Source organism: Ahaetulla prasina, chromosome 3 (genome assembly GCF_028640845.1).
Source record: "Ahaetulla prasina isolate Xishuangbanna chromosome 3, ASM2864084v1, whole genome shotgun sequence".
In the NCBI taxonomy this organism is placed as follows: Eukaryota; Metazoa; Chordata; class Lepidosauria; order Squamata; family Colubridae; genus Ahaetulla; species Ahaetulla prasina.
Window position 1 is genome coordinate 200,745,927 of NC_080541.1, and position 16,465 is coordinate 200,762,391.

At 45.5% G+C, this 16,465-nt stretch overlaps 1 long non-coding RNA gene across 2 annotated transcripts in view; it reads left to right on the top strand.

The window, feature by feature from the left end:
- The first annotated feature begins 3,800 nt into the window (after positions 1 to 3,800).
- Positions 3,801 to 16,465, top strand: part of LOC131195916 (uncharacterized) — a 32,675-nt gene continuing 20,010 nt past the window's right edge. The window contains exons 1-2 of one of the 2 annotated variants that reach the window (XR_009154576.1): positions 3,801 to 3,900; positions 5,624 to 5,702. This is a non-coding gene — a long non-coding RNA (uncharacterized LOC131195916). Of the gene's footprint in view, positions 3,901 to 4,795; positions 4,942 to 5,623; positions 5,703 to 16,465 lie in introns of those variants that run through there. The other variant, XR_009154577.1, reaches the window with a different exon arrangement.

Genomic DNA, 16,465 nt, shown 5'->3' on the forward strand with positions numbered 1-16,465 from the left:
TCCTGAACTCTGTTTTCGCTGGCAGAGGGTTGCAGGAGGCTGTGGCAGCTGAAAACGGAGCTTGGGAGCCCATTTTCACTGGCAGAAGCACCACGGGCCAGTCCTTCACTATTTCTAGGGTGGCTCCGCAGGCCAAATCTAAGTACCCCATGGGCTGAATCCAGTCCCCAGGCCTTGAGTTTGACACCCATGCTATAGATATTAGCTGCATCTGTAGATAGCATGTTCAAATAATCTCCATTTTCTCTCAGTGTTGAAGCTGCACATTCCCAGTATAAAATCAAACTGATGGTAGTATTTTCAAAAAAGAATCTCATTCCCTCAATAAGTTGATGATGCATTTCTGGCATACAATCAATCTGTATATTAATTTTACAACATACAGAGGAATTATACAGGAATGATAAGGAATTCTAAAACTTAATCATTATTACTTAATCAACCCCCACTTGTTCTTATGAGCACCTTTTTTCATATTGCATATTGCAGTTGTTTCTGGTTAGAGTAAATTACTTGTTCAAGTTTATAGATATTGTATCAAGGAGGTTCTATGCAGGTGAAAACAGAATGAAGAATAGTGAAGAATGGTGAAGAGTGGAGACTACCTGACTGAGTTCAAATCAGTTGCTGAACCATAAAAGTAACAAGCCATATTTAGCCACATTTAAGATAGCAAAAGGTCATGTCAGCCAGCCATCTCCCTCTGCTTTTACTGAGCATAGATTTAAATGGAATATGCAGTTGAAAGCCTGAAAAAGTCAGTGGATTGAATTAGCCTTTCAAAGGAAGATAGAATTTGGAATTCTATGGAGACAGTGTGGAACAAAATCTGTGAAGAAATTTCCAGCTGCCATCAATTTATAGCTAGGGTTCTTCTAGGTTGACAGAGGTGACATTGCTTTCCCATTTGTTATGCAATGAACTATTTGAATTCAGGATAAGAGGACGTTATGTGTACTTTCTTTTTAAGCACACACTGGGTTCCAAGCTGTCTTGTTCTTGGTGAAGAAGTAAATATTCTCTATATGGTCTTCATTTTTGACAGGTAGCCTAATCTTATCTACATTCTTTCATTTTCTTCTCTGGGGAATCCAGATAATGTTTTTACCCCAGAGGCCTCTGATTCACACTTCTTGGGATGCACTAACCTAAATTCAGAGTAGCCACATCGAAACCAAATCTAGTGCATTGTTAGAGTTTATGAAATTTCCCATAGCAGGTGGTCCTTGACTCTTATTTTAAATTCTTCATCCATCCATTAACAATCTCATTATTTCACTAGCACAAAAGTGTTGTATAATCTTGCCTTTACTTCTGAAGCCTCTAATTCTTGGGATAAACTGCTGAATTTACTTCTGAAGCCTCTAAAGCTTGGGATAAACTGCTCTAAACCTCAGAGCAGCCATATTGTAACCTAATTTGTTGGCATTGTTAGAGTTCAAGAATGTTGCTAATAGCAGCTGATCCTTGACTCTTATTTTCATTCTTCAGCCATCATGGCTGAACTAGGGTTCTTCCAATCGAGATTGACAGAGGTTAGGCTTTTGGGGAAGTATTTCTCTCAAAATATGCATTCTGGAATGGATTGGCCAGGTAGAAATACAGATATTTGTGTAGCCAATCTGGATTGTCATTTGTTTAAGCTACGCTAAGATTTATCACCTGTCAAACACAGAGTTCTATTGTCCTAGTTGTCTTCTTCAGCAATGCCAACTTCCTTCCTGAGGGCACCTTTGGGCATATGTTGTTCTAATGCAAATGTCTTCTTGTTGGGTCAAAATCTTGAAAGTTATCAATCTTTCCTTTTTTTCAGGATTGCCTACAAGACAAGGCTACACAAAATGTACCAACATGTGTGTGTGTGTGTGTGTGTGTATGTGTGTGTGTATGTACATATATATATATATATATATATATATATATATATATATATATATATATATATATATATATATATATATATATATAGTCTCATTCGTCATCTTCAGGCTTCCGTGCTTCTGGGAGCAATGTGTGATCGCAGCTGTTTCTTCCTTTTAACTGCTAGTGGGGTTTGAACTGATTGGGTGGGAGCTTGGCTGTGCTCTGATTGGATGGGGTTTTCTGTGCTCTGATTGGCTGGGGTGTGTCCATCCAATCAGAGCACAGCCAAGCTCCCACCCAATCAGTTCAAACCCCCACTAGCAGTTAAAAGGAAGAAACAGCTGATCACACATTGCTCCCAGAAGCATATATATATATATATATATATATATATATATATATATATATATATATATATATATATATATATATATATATACACATACATACACACACACACACATATATATATATATTATTTGCATTTATATCCCGCCCTTCTCCGAAGATTCAGGGCGGCTTACACTATGTTAGCAATAGTCTTCATCCTATTTGTATATTTATATACAAAGTCAACTTATTGCCCCCAACAATCTGGGTCCTCATTTTACCTACCTTATAAAGGATGGAAGGCTGAGTCAACCTTGGGCCTGGTGGGACTAGAACCTGCAGTAATTGCAGGCAGCTGTGTTAATAACAGACTGTCTTACCAGTCTGAGCCACAGAGGCCCATTTAAATAGCCCTTCAAAATCACATGGTTTATTTTATTTTATTTTTATTTGTCAATCATATATAAGATAACAGGTAAAAGTATAAACATAATTTGGATATCTGAAAAGAGTAAGTAAAAATGAATATTAGGATAGGGACAGTAGGCACGCAGGTGCACTTATGCACGCCCCAGTTTAAGCTTAAAGTGTTGGGGTTTGGGGGAAGAAACTACAGTCAGGAAGTGCATTCCAGGCATTGACCACTCTGTTACAGAAGTCATATTTCTGCAAATGAGTTTGGAGCGTTTGAGTTTGTATCTATTATTTGCTCAAGTATTGTGGTTGAAGATGAAGTAGTCATTGACAGGTAGGACATTGTGGCAGATAATTTTATGCACTATGCTTAGGTCAGACTGAAGTCGATATAGTTCTAAATTGTCTAAGCCCAAAATTTGGAGTTTGGTGGCATACGATAATTTATTATGGGTAGAAGAATGGAGGACTTTTCTCATAAAATATCCCTGGACTCTCATAATAGTATTTATGTCCAGAAGAAGAATGCACAGATTTTGTCATATTGAGCTTTGGAAGGCAGAACATCATTGTATGTGCAAGAGATCTTCAAAACAGTGGTCATTCTGCTCCTTTACAAATAGTTTAACTTTTCCTTAATGGAAAACAACTGTGCATCACCCCAGTTATAGCCATTTCCTTCTGGTACAGAATGCATGGCAACAGCACGTCAAATGAATTGTCCTTCCTTTTGTCCAAACACATCCAGAAAAGAAAGGAATCCCAACCCCACCTGGGCTGTGGTTCCCATCACCTATGTGCATCACTGCACCAGTGGGATTGCTGACTAGAATATTTGATTTTAGGGCTTTGAGTGCCGGTCAGAGAACATGAAAAGGAGAACATTTTCTTTTATCACATTTTTTTTGCCAGAATGTCAGGGAATCCTAGATTTAAAGAAATGGAAAAGTGATTCTATTCTACACTACCTCAGAATATTGCAGGTATTAATGTGGAGACCAGTTCCGGTCCTGGCCTCTGTTTCAGCAAAAATGAGTGCAAAACAATTGATTACATTTGAGGGGAGAAGAGAGAAAAGATGCATATAAACCTGTTTGTCAAAACTATGATTGGAGCAACTGTTGTCCCGCCCACATTTCTGCTTATATATTGCTCAGTTGTCGTTCTTAATCATTCTTAATCTTTTGCTGAATCTGGAAAATGACATGAAGCTGATCACTAACTTTTTCTTTGCCGGCTTTCTAGCTCTTTGCATGCAATTCCCAACTATAGGCAGGAGCCAACCACCAACTGGTGAGGTGTAAAAGTAGCTTTTTTGGTGAATTGTGATGGTGGAGGAAAAAAAGCAGGCAACCTCAATGAGTTTTATGCCTGAATCTTCATTCATAAGTTATGTATTTTCTGTGTGCAATTGAATATTGAATTATAGCCTTTATTAGTATTATTATGATCAGAGAAAGTCTATAACATATTTTAATCTAAAATGCAGATATAAATACAAACGTTTATATTTTGTTCAAGATGCTCTTCTTACAATTTACTGTAGTCCTTATATTCAACAAATCTTTTGACCTTGAGAGTTTTCCCATAAAGCTATTTGTCTAATAAAATTTGTTTTAAACCATGTCAGGACAATTCACAGTTATGTCAAGGATTTCAAACTCATTGTGTTCTATGTTATAAATATTACCTGGATCTGTTCAAATATAGTCTCCATTTTCTCTCAATAAGTTAATTCCAGTATAAAAGCAACCTTTATTAATTTTCCAACTCTTGAAAAAACTTAGATAGGAATGATAATTCTAAAGCAGAGGTGGACGGCTTAACCAACTCTACATTAGATGTTGTCAGTACCATTTTTACTTATAACACACTGCAGGAATTTTAGAGTGGTAGATAAAATACAAACCACTTTGTTAAAGTTTGCAGGTTTTCTTCAGGTAATAAAAGAATGAGAAAAGTCTATATACCATCATTTTGAGGGTAGGAATTGAAACGGTTTATGTCCAGGATATGAGGGGTCAATGGAAGGCAGGTTGGTAGCAATAGTTTTTTTCTGCAGTTCTAATTATCCTCTGAAGTTTGTATCTGTCTTGTTGGGTTGCAGAACCAAACCAGACAGTTATAGAGGTGCAGATGACAGACTCAATAATTCCTCTGTAGAACTGTATCTGCAGCTCCTTGGGCAGTTTGAGCTTTCTGAGTTGGCACAGAAAGAACATTCTTTGTTGAATGAAGCATCTGTCAAGACTCGGGCTGTTCAGCTTCTGGATGACAGCTATAGAATTTTCTGACATCTTGGTTGCTCGTGCTTCGTCCAATGCCATTTGCAAGGTAAAGTCACGCTAAGCCCAGAGTTGGCGCTGCAACTGGAGGTCTTGAACTCCACAGACAAATATATCCAACAGGACATCTTTGAGAGCCCTAAAATCACAGTATAGAGCAGCTGCCCTCAAAGCTGCCATAAATTGATTAATGGATTCTCCCTCAGCCTGATTCCTGCGGTGAAAAGTATGCCTGCATGCAATACGTGATAGTTTGGGAGCATAGTGACCTTGTAATTTGGTTAGTAATATGTTCCAATCAACATCTATTATTGATTGAGGTGCCACTAGAGCCTGTGCTGCTTCAAATACAGCATTTCCACAAAAACTAAGGAAATATGCCTTTTTCCTTTTATTTGACAGTTCACCAAAATCATTAGCTAGCAGGAAACATTCAAATTAAGCTATATATGAATCAGGAAACATTCTAGATAGCAGGAAACATTCAAATTAAGCTATATATGAATCCCAAGTTTCAGTGGCAGATTTGAATGTCATGAATGTTGTTAATGTGGACATTCTTTTATTAATCCTAGTAGTTTAGATTGATTTGTCTGTGGAGATTGACTTCTTCTAACAACTTCTTGTCGCCAATTCCCTCGGAGGTGACAGTGACTTTCGTTCCCTCCACTCAAAGATGTCAAGTGACTTTCCCTCTGACAGTGACTGGCTTTTTCCGTTACCTCATGCAGATCCCACCTTTGTCGCCAGCTTTATATTCCGTGAATGATGGGCAATAACAGAGGCAAGACGGAGGCTAACAGGCTAACTGTAAGTTTATTTCTAACAAGGTATTTATTTATTTATTTATTTATTATTCGAATTTATATACCGCCCTATCTCCCAAAGGACTCAGGGCGGTTCACAGGCATATAAAACATCAATATACAAATTAAAATAATCCTTAAAAAACTTATTCTAGCGCCCGAATTATTAAAAATAGAAATATAAATATAAAATATAAATATTAAAATCAATTTAAAACCCCTCTAAATTTAAAATCTAAGCCAGTCCTGCACAGATGAATAAATGTGTCTTGAGCTCGCGACGGAAGGTTCGAAGGTCAGGAAGTTGGGAGTCCTGGGGAGTTCGTTCCAGAGGTGGGAGCCCCACAGAGAAGGCCCTTCCTGGGCGTCGCCAAACGACACTGCCTAGCTGACGGCACCCTGAGGTCCCTCTCTGTGAGGCGCACGGGTCGGTGAGAGGTATCTGGTGCAGTAGGCGGTCCCGTGATAACCCGGCCCTATGCCATGGGCGCTTTAAAGGTGGTCACCAAAACCTTGAAGCGCACCGGAAGGCCACAGGTAGCCAGTGCAGCCTGCGCAGGATGGGTGTTATCACGGGAGCCACGAGGGCTCCCTCTATCACCAGCCGCATTCTGAACTAACTGCAGCCTCGGATGCCCTTCAAGGAAGCCCATGTAGAGGCGTTGCAGTAATCCAGGCGAGGCGTCACAAGGCGTGAGTGACCGTGCATAGGGCCTCCCGGTCCAGAAAGGCGCAACTGGCGCACCAAGCGAACCTGGTGAAAGCTCTCCTGGAGGCGTCAAATGATCTTCTAGAGACAGCCGTTCATCCAGGAGGCGCCTAAGTTCGCACCTCTCCATCGGGGCCAATGACTCGCCACCGATGGTCAGCAGCGGTTAGCTGACTGTACCGGGATGCGGCATCCACAGCCACTCTGTCTTGGAGGATTGAGCTTGAGCCTGTTTCTCCCCATCCAGACCGTCGGCCTCCAGGCACCGGGACAGCACTTGATAAGCTTCGTTGGGGTGGTCGGTGTGGAAAATACAGCTGGGTGTCATCCGCGTACAGCTGGTACCTCACACGAACCACTGATGATCTCACCCAGCGGCTTCATGTAGATGTTGAACAGAAGGCGAGAGGATCGATCCGCGGCACCCACAAGTGAGGCGCCTCGGGGCCGACCTCTGCCCCTGTCAACACCGACTGCGACGGTCGGAGAGATGGGAGAGAACCACCGATAAGCGGTGCCTCCCTCCCAATCCCTCAACCGGCGCAGCAGGATACCATGGTCGATGGTATCGAAAGCCGCTGAGAGGTCTAATAGGACCAGGGCAGAGGAACAACCCCTATCCCTGGCCCTCCAGAGATCATCCACCAGCGACCAAAGCCGTCTCCGTGCTGTAACCGGGCGGAAACCGGACTGGAGCAGGTCTAGATAGACAGTTTCATCCAGGTGCAAAGACTGATATGCCACCATACTCTCAACAACCTTCGCATGAGCGGGTTGGAGACCAGACGATAATTACCTAAAACAGCGGGTCAGGAAGGCTTCTTGAGGAGGGCCTCACCACCGCCTCTTTCAAGGCGGCGGAAGACACCCTCCACCAAAGAGCTCGTAATCGCCTGGAGCCAGCCTCGTGTCACCTCCTGCGTGGCCAGCACCAACCAGGAGGGCAGGTCCAGTAAACATGTGGTGGCATTCAGCCTCCCCAACAACCTGTCCATGTCCTCGGGAGCGACAGGGTCAAACTCATCCCATAAAATGTCACCAAGACCACCCTCAGCCGTCTCACCCGTATCACCGCAATCTTGGTCCAAACCATCCCGGTTGAACGATTTTATCGTATAGATAACGTTAAACTCCTCAGCACGTCCTGCAGGGTCATCCCGCTCCCGCTGGTGTGGGAGGGAGGGGGTCACCCGAAACAGGGCGGCTGGGCGGTTATCTGCCGATGCAATGAGGGAGGAGGCGTAGCTACGCCTCGCTTCCCTCAATGCCACTAGGTAAGTCCTAGTATAGGACTTCACTAGTGTCCGATCAGCTTCTGAACGGCTAGGCCTCCAGGGAGTCTCTAGGCATCTTCTCGCGCTCATCCCTCTCAGCTCCTCGAGAACCAAGGAGCCGGTTGGGACCTGCGCCGGGTCAGAGGTCGCAGGCGACCGGTCTAAGGCCCCGCCCGCGCCCGCTCCCAGGCCGCAACAAGTTCCTCAACCGAGCCGTGAGCCAGACTCTCAGGAAATGGCCTCCGTCCGGAACCCCTCCGGGTCCATCAGGCGCCTGGGACGGAACCAACGTGTCGGCTCTCTCCTGCGGTGGTGAATGGCGGTCAGAAAGTCCAGGCGAAGAAGAGAGTGATCTGACCACGACAAAGGTTCAGTGACTATTTCCTTTAAGTCCAGATCTCTCAACCACTGACCAGAGACAAAAATCAGGTCCAGAGTGGCACCCCCAATGTGAGGAGGGCCATCAACTACTTGGGTCAGGTCCAAGGTCATGGAAGAATGAACTCCCGAGCTGTCGATGAGCCGGACGATGGCAAGTTAAAGTCCCCCATGACTAAAAGTCTGGGGGTCTCAACTGCCACCCCGGCCAGCACCTCCAGGAGCTCGGGCAGGGCAGCTGTCACGCAGCAAGGAGCCAGGTACGTGATCAGCAGACCCATCTGGCACCTATGACCCCATCTCACAAAGAGGGATTTGCACCCGGCAATCTGAGGTACAGTGGTCTCCCTCGGCTCTAGGCTCTCTCTAATCACAACCGCCACCCCCCCACCCCTACCCTGGGCCCTCGGCTGATGAAATGCACGGAAACCCGGTGGACACATCTCAACAAGGGGCACACCCCCTTCCGTGCCCAGCCAGGTTTCCGTAACGCCTATAAGGTCCGCAGCGCCTCCCTGGATAAGGTCGTATATTAGGGGGGCCTTATTAACTACGGACCGTGCGTTGCATAACATCAGCCAAGGCCCAGGCTCTGGGGTCTTGACCATCCGGGAACGGGAAAAGGAGGGATCGGGCGCACAGCGCACACATCGGGCGCGCCCCAGAACGATATGATCCCCCTTCCGCCATATCTGCCCCTCCACTTACCGTGGAAATCAGGCCACCCTCACCAACAGGAACGCATCTCCCTAACCTCCGAACCTATTAAAAACACGAGCACAGGACTGGCTCCTCCCACGGGCTACCCCAACGCCCGCCTTAACCCTCCCACCCTCCCCGACGGGTTCTCTCCCCACCCGTCGAATCCCTCCCCACCTCCCTTAAAATTCCCATTAAAATTCCCTTAAAAATCTATTAAAACAATTAATTAAAAACCCTGAGTCTCCTATTTTTGGCATGCCATCTCGGGTTCCAAACCTCCTCAAGATGGGCCCTCAATATGGAGGCCAAACCCTGAGAGGGAATCTCAGAAGGCAAGAAGGTCAGCCGCAGTAAATGTCCGCATGCTAAAAGTCCGGCAAGTAGACCCATCCTGGACCTGTGGCTAACAATTCTCTAACAGGATTGCTGGAGAGGCAGCTGACTAATTCCCGTTCAGCTGTCAGCAACAGCTGAGTTCGGGCCAGCCAGCTATTTATGTGCTTGTAATGTGATTGTGTTCTCAAACACATAAACCAATAAGCAGTAAGCATAGCGCCCCCTAGGAATGCGGACTGGAGTGGAAACTTGAACACAACAATTTTAATTTTGCATGAGTGGCAAATATTGTAACTGTTCACCATCCATAGTAATAGCCTTTTCTTTCTGGTACAGAATGCATGGTAACAACACATCAAATGAATTGTCGTCCTTATGTCCAAACTAATCCAGAAAATAAAGTGCAACAAAAGGGTTTTGAAAAGAAGGAAAAGTTGAGAGCTTGAAAAAAAGTGCTTCATGAGTCACATTGCAAGTTGAGGAATATAATCCTTCATACCTTCATACTTTCATAGCAGCCCTGAAATGTACCAGAATTGATAATACCAAAAGTCCTTAAGAGAGCAAATGCATTCCCACCATGTAAGCAACAACATCTGCTTCCATCCAAGGCCTTAATTTGAGCCTTGACCGAAAGGGATCTTAATAATCCACTTCATTCTTACTTTCTTTTTTCTTTTATTCTTTCTTTCTTTCTAATTCTTTCTCAAAATAAATATATTTCTTTCTTTCTTAATATTGAAATCCTTCCTTCAAATTTATGCTATCATGAATAAATAATTTGCTCAAGAATTTCACAACTCCTCCTTTACAAAAAAGACTTTTAGTTTTCAATTTATTCAAAACATTTAGTTTTCAATATTCCATTTGAGCAAAATAAACAAATGTACAGAAGAAAGAAATTTGTAAAATAAATGTAAGAATTTACAATATTGCTATAGAGAATCTGATGATTGTGAAAGGTCTCCTCCAGAAAATATGTTTCCCTTTCCTTTAAACTTTCGATCATGTAAGGGTTTTTCCAACTGAATCTCTCATTATGATGTACATAGGAGACAAGTATTGTGTAAGTTCAAATGTTAAATGTGAAAAGTAACAGATGAAATTTTGCTAATGGCTTGAAAAATATAGTTATAACAACTGAATGAAAAAATTGAAGAGACACTTAAAAAATAAAAACCATGATCTCAAGGTTCATGGTAAGAGATGATTTTCTCTACAAGTTCATGGGTGGCCTATCTGCTTCCCTAAGTGGTTTACCCTAATGGGATTTCCATGTGCTTATCTGGAAAGGCAGAAAGGCTGGAATAAAAATCAATTGCCCTCCTACATCAGCTCAAATTCACTGGTGACATCCAGGCTCTATCAAATTAAGAAGAACCTAATCCTCCAATGGGAGTTTTTTTTACATCGAAAACTGAAATGGACTGAAAAGACACAGCTTTGATCATTGACACACTAATCTGATTGAATCAGGTGGCAGTTCTACAGTGAACATGACTATGGCACCTTTCTGCATCCCTCTGTGATCAGCCGATCCCATCATTGGCTGGCCCTCACCTGAAATCCTCTCTTAACCACTCCTCTGGCTTTTTGCCTAGGTTTGTCTGGCTGTTGAGAAGGAAAATGGACAGGGACTTGGGGAGGAGGAGCCTCCAGCTGCCAGCAGGCAGAAGGACAGCCAGAGACCATGAGGCTGTGCATATTGCCTTGATTAGTTAACCAGCCTACCTGCCAGCCTATGCCTTCAGCAGACTGTGGTGGGCCTGGAGCGCATCTCCCTCCCTTGCTGCTGGCCTTATTTGCCAAGGCTAGCACTCTCCTGCTCTGCAGCTAAGAGAAGGCTAATATGGGATAGGAACTAGTCAATGCTCAAACCTGGTGGACCAGCAGTGGGCTTGTAAAAGAAATTATCCTGGTGATCTGTGTAGTACAATGCTTCATCACTTCCTCACCAGTGCTAAGATAATTCCCAGTTTTTCAGCCAGCTACTCCAAGATGTAGCTTAGTTTTCAGGCCGTATCATCCATGTTTCAGTACAACTAGGTAAAAGCTATATTTCTGGAACTGTACTTCATTTGATGGCTTACTGCTCACCTTTGTCTCTGCCATCAGGAAGGAAACAAAGGGAAGGGCAGGTGGGGATCAGAAGTCCCAATTGCACAAATGATTTATTCTTTAGTATCTTGCTCTGCATAAAATTTGCATGCGCCATTTTGGCACTATAGAAAAATCAGCTGAAAATATAATCCTGCAAGAAACAATATAATAAACAAGACACTTATTTATTATGTCCCCATGACTGAAGAATAAAATGGTGTGTCATGAGATTGACCAATTTCAGTATGGTAGGCTCTGAATGGCCAGATTTTCTATCTCAAATCATGGAAAATCCCATTGAGTAAAAGAGATTAAATTAGAGTCATGCTTAATTCCACTGATTCTGTGGGTGTGGCTTAGTCAGCATCAAAGATACTGCAGATTCCTGTTCCTCACTCCTGGAGAAACATGTTCCAAAATCTCAAGTCACCTGACCACTCTGAGGCAGTCTAACTATTCATTTCATGTGATCTCCACATGCAATGGCACCAATTATTACTGTTATGTATTAATGCTGTACCTTTAAATATTTGAGCGGGAAATCAGCACGTTGCTGATTGGTCAAACCCTCCAGCAGAACTATATAAAAGGAGAGGGTTTCTCCCCCAGCCTGTTGCTGGGTTCACCCTATATTAAAGAGCTGTTGTCACTACCCTGGTCTCCAGCCTCGTTACTTCCCGAACTTAACATTGGCGACGAAGGTGGGATCTCGAGGCTAAGGAGAACCAGAACCGAGCTGAAGCACGATAGACCCGAACCCAGCAAACTCAGGGCAGAAACGCGGAAATGGCAAACACGCCACCCGCACCGTACAACCCGGTCAAGGAGAAATGGGGAACGATATGACCCGCTTCAAAAGCTTTCTAGAAGCCAACGAACTGCAGGATCCAGATAACCGCAAGCGGCTTATTTCTTAAGCCATTGTGGGCCGGAGGTCATTGAGATTGCGGAAGCCCTGGCAGAGCCAACGCTGCAGTCGGTATCGTGGCCAACTCTGCAGACTTTGCTGAAGAACCATTTCAACGCCGGCCCAAATACGTGCAGCGGTTTGAATTGGAGAACGTAGACAGATGGAGGGCGAATCCATCGGTGACTACATGGCGCTTTAAGAAGAGCGCCCAAGGACTGCGGATACCGAGACCAGACGAGGTGCTACTCGAGCAACTCATCCGAGGGTCAGGACATCCGCACGGCGACGGCTGCTAGCAAAGAGCAACCTGACACTAGCCAACGCCTGGACGAAGCCAGAGCACACGAAATGTCTACTAAAGCAGCAGAGACCCTGCAAAAGCCTCTTCAATCCAAGGCGAGCTCAACGCCAGTACACCAGGAGGAGGTTCAGTCCGAATCCACGGTGACGAGATGAGGAAGGGGTCTGCCGGACCGAGAAACGCGACTGAGGACCGTGACGAGCGCGGAAGCTGCGGAGGGCAACATCAGCGCCAACGCTGCAAGTTTAAAGACGCAACATGCCGGGCGGTGTGGGAAGAAAGGGCACTTAGCTCAAGTTTGTCGAGCGCCCAACCTTCCCGCCGAAAATTCAAATCGGCCAATCAAAGAGCTGGAACCGGAAAGGCGGCCCGCGATTATTCAAACAAGAAAGGCGATTCCAAGTCTAACCAAACGACTGTCATTATAGGCGCAACCAAAGTGGAAAGAAGATTTTCACAAAGCCCAAGATCGAGGGAGTAGGTGCAGGCTTGAAGTAGACACGGGATCAGCGATCACCATCATGTCCTGGGACACTTTGGCAAGTCGCTGCCGTGTCGCAAGCGCCACCTGCAAGCACACGCTACGAGTCCACGACTACCAGGGAATCGCATCCCTGTTCGAGGGACCACCTCCGTCCGAGTCGAGTACGGTCCACACAAAAAGACCCTGCCCATCACGATCGCCGAAGGAACTCTGCCCAGTCTGTTGGGACTAGACTGGTTTCGTGCCCTGGGCATGGGAGTGACTGGCATCTACAGAAGTGACTGTAACCTGAAAGACATTCTCTTTAACGAGTTCAAGATGTCTTCAAGGACTGCCTGGGCAAGTACAAGGGGACCCCTATTTCCTTCAACTTAGACCCCAGGTAGCCCCTATTAGGCTTAAGGCGAGGAGAGTCCTTTGCCCTAAAACCAAAATTGATAAGGAGCTGATAAGCTCATAAATCAGGGATCTTGGTGCCAGTCGATCACGCAAAGTGGAGACGCCAATCGTCACCCCATAAAACCGGACGGGTCAATTAGAATTTGCGCTGACTACAAGGCGACGCTTAACAAAGCCTTACAGAAAAGCGCTTACCCGGTTCCCGTGGTGCAACACTTATTGCACTCTTGGGGCAAGGGCAAGTCTTTGCGAAGTTAGACTTGGCCCAAGCCTACCAGCAACTGCCCGTAGACGCCCGCACAGCCGAAGCCCAAACGATTGTAACGCACAGGGGGCCTTCAAGTGCACCCGATTGCAATTTGGGGTCAGTGTGGCACCAGGGCTGTTCCAAAACCTGATGGAACGACTACTGCAGGGGCTCCCAGGGTAGTTCCTACTTGATGATGTCCTAATTTCAGGGAAAACATGGAGGAATTGGGGAGGTTAAGAAAGGTTTTGAGCATTTTCGGACAGCCGGATTAAAAGTCAAGACAAACAAATGCCAGATAGGGGTCGAATCCCGATTTCTTGGGCTACCGGATAGACAAGAAAGGAATTCACCCTACTGAGAGCAAGGTTAAGGCAATTAGAAGGCTCCAGCGCCCAAAAACAAAGCAGAGCTGCAGGCATTCCTAGGATTGGTTAATTTTATGCGGTCTTTTTAAAGAACAAAGCAACTGCTATGGAACCGCTGCATAGGCTCTTAGGAAAAATACTGTTTGGTCTTGGGGAAAGTCAGAAAATAGGGCTTTTGAAGCAGTAAAGAACCTGCTCTCAAGTGATAGCCTGCTCATCCAATATCACAACTCATTACCCCTAGTGTTGGTTATGCGCGCCTCCTTATGGGGTGGGGCTGTACTCAGCCATAGACTTCCAAACGCACAGAAGCCCCTATAGCTTTTCTACCTAGAACGATGTCCTCCCCAGAGAGGAACTACAGCCAATTAGACAAAGAAGCACTAGCCATTGTGTCAGGGGTCAAAAAATTCCACGAGTATGTTTTGGGCGAATTTTGAAATCGTGACTGACCACAGACCGCTACTAGGGATACTGGCTGGCGACCGCCCAACGCCTGTGGCACTTTCGCCACGCTTGACCCGATGGACTATATTCTTAGCCGCTATTCGCATAAGCTGCAGCATCGACCAGGAAAAGAAGTGGGCATGCAGACGTGCCGATGCCCACTACCAGGGGCGACCAAGACCCCACGGGACACCCATCCTACTTATTGACTCTTTGACTCTGGCCCAGTCACATCTAAGGAAGTGGCTCGGCATCATACCGACATTGTGTTAAGGACTGTACTCGTTGGGTACAGAGAGGTGTCCACCGCTTAACGAAAGGTTCAAAGAATTTGTTAAAAACGGGATGAGCTCTCGCTCAAGGGGTGCCTGTTATGGGGTGATCGTGTAATAATTCCTGAAAAGTTAAGGGAAAGGTATTGGACCTCCTCCACGAGGGTCACCCAGGATCGTAGGATGAAGGGGTTAGCCAGAAGCTATGTATGGTGGCCACTCATGGACGAGAGATTGCTGAGAGGGTAGGGAAATGCCAGGCTTGCCAAGAGTCCAGACCTCTACCCCAACGGCCCCAGTCAGAGAATGGGAAAAGCCCCAAGGGCCCTGGTCAAGAATCCACATTGATTTTGCTGGCCCTTTCACGCCAAACATTCCTAATAGTTGTGGATGCATTTTCTAAATGGTTGGAGATCATACTCATGAAATCCACCACGGCCAAGCAGTAATCGCAACCCTGCGCCACCTATTCGCAACTCACGGGTTGCCGGACACTCTGGTGTCCGACAATGGGCCCCACCACGGCAGCCCAGTTTGAAGAATACCTGGCAGAGGAAGGCATCCGACATGCCCTCTCTGCGCCTTTCCACCCTGCGCCGAATGGTTTTGCAGAGCGCCCGTCCGAGCGCTTAAGGAGGCATTGTCCAGGCTAAAGCCAGGTGACTGGCAAACAAAATAGACTTTTTCCTACCGGCCCAGCACAGATCCGCAAGTACGGGCACCGGCAAAAGCCCCGCCGAATTGCTAATGGGACGGAAACTCCGTGCCCACTTGACCGCTTGAATTTACACACCAGAGGGTTACAAGGGGAAAACTAGAAAAGACAAGGAAATGAGCATAGGCGACCGGTGTGGGCCCGAAACTATGGGGACGGCCCTAGTTGGCTCACAGGACAAATAATAAAGATAACCGCCCAAAATCATACGTGGTAGAGCTACCAGACAACCGAGTGTGGAGGCGCCACATAGATCAGTTAAGGAAACGAATAACTGACCAAACCGAACCAAATGAGACAATCATGACCAATACCAATTTGAATCCACAGCTGACAATGACCCGGGAGGCGCAAGACTTAGCTGAGGTCCCAGAGTTCCAGCGACGCCATCAGGTTCCCGAGGGAAACAGCAGGAAATTGAAAAAGTAATCCAAGGCCGGATGGCCAAGAAAAGAGTCGGCTAATAATCCGAGCCCGTTGGCCCAGAGAAAGAGCTGGGAGGAGAAAACAGCCCTCCGACCAGCTCAAAACACCACCCAGAACTGAACCGCGAGGTCAGAAAGGACTAGAGACGCCCAGGTTATTTGCGTGACTACGTCGAAAAATAACATGTAAATAAATATGTAAATAGAGGCAAAGTGTTTTCTGGGAGGAGAATGTTAGGTTGGAAGAATGTGAGGCTGGAGACCAGGTAGACAACAGCTCTTTAATATAGGGTGAACCCAGCAACAGGCTGGGCGAAAACCCTCTCCTTTTATATAGTTCTGTTGGAGGTTTTGACCAATCAGCAACGTGCTGATTTCCCGCTCAAATATTTAAAGGTACAGCATTAATACATAACAGTTACATCCCCATGAACTAGTAGAGAAAAATGGATGTTGCCAATCAATTCACAGTGCATTGGTATGGTTAGGAAGGTGCTGACTTTTTCAGTCCAGCTTTTCTATCTTGCCAGATAAAATACATGGAAAAATCCCATTGGAGGGTAAACCCAATAAGGGATAGGGTTAGGTCCCCATGAACTCATAGAGCAAAATGGAAGTTGCAAGTGAATTTGCAGTGCATCGGTATAGTTAGGAGAGTGCTGACTTTTTCCATCCAGCTTGTCTACCTTTCCAGGTAAAA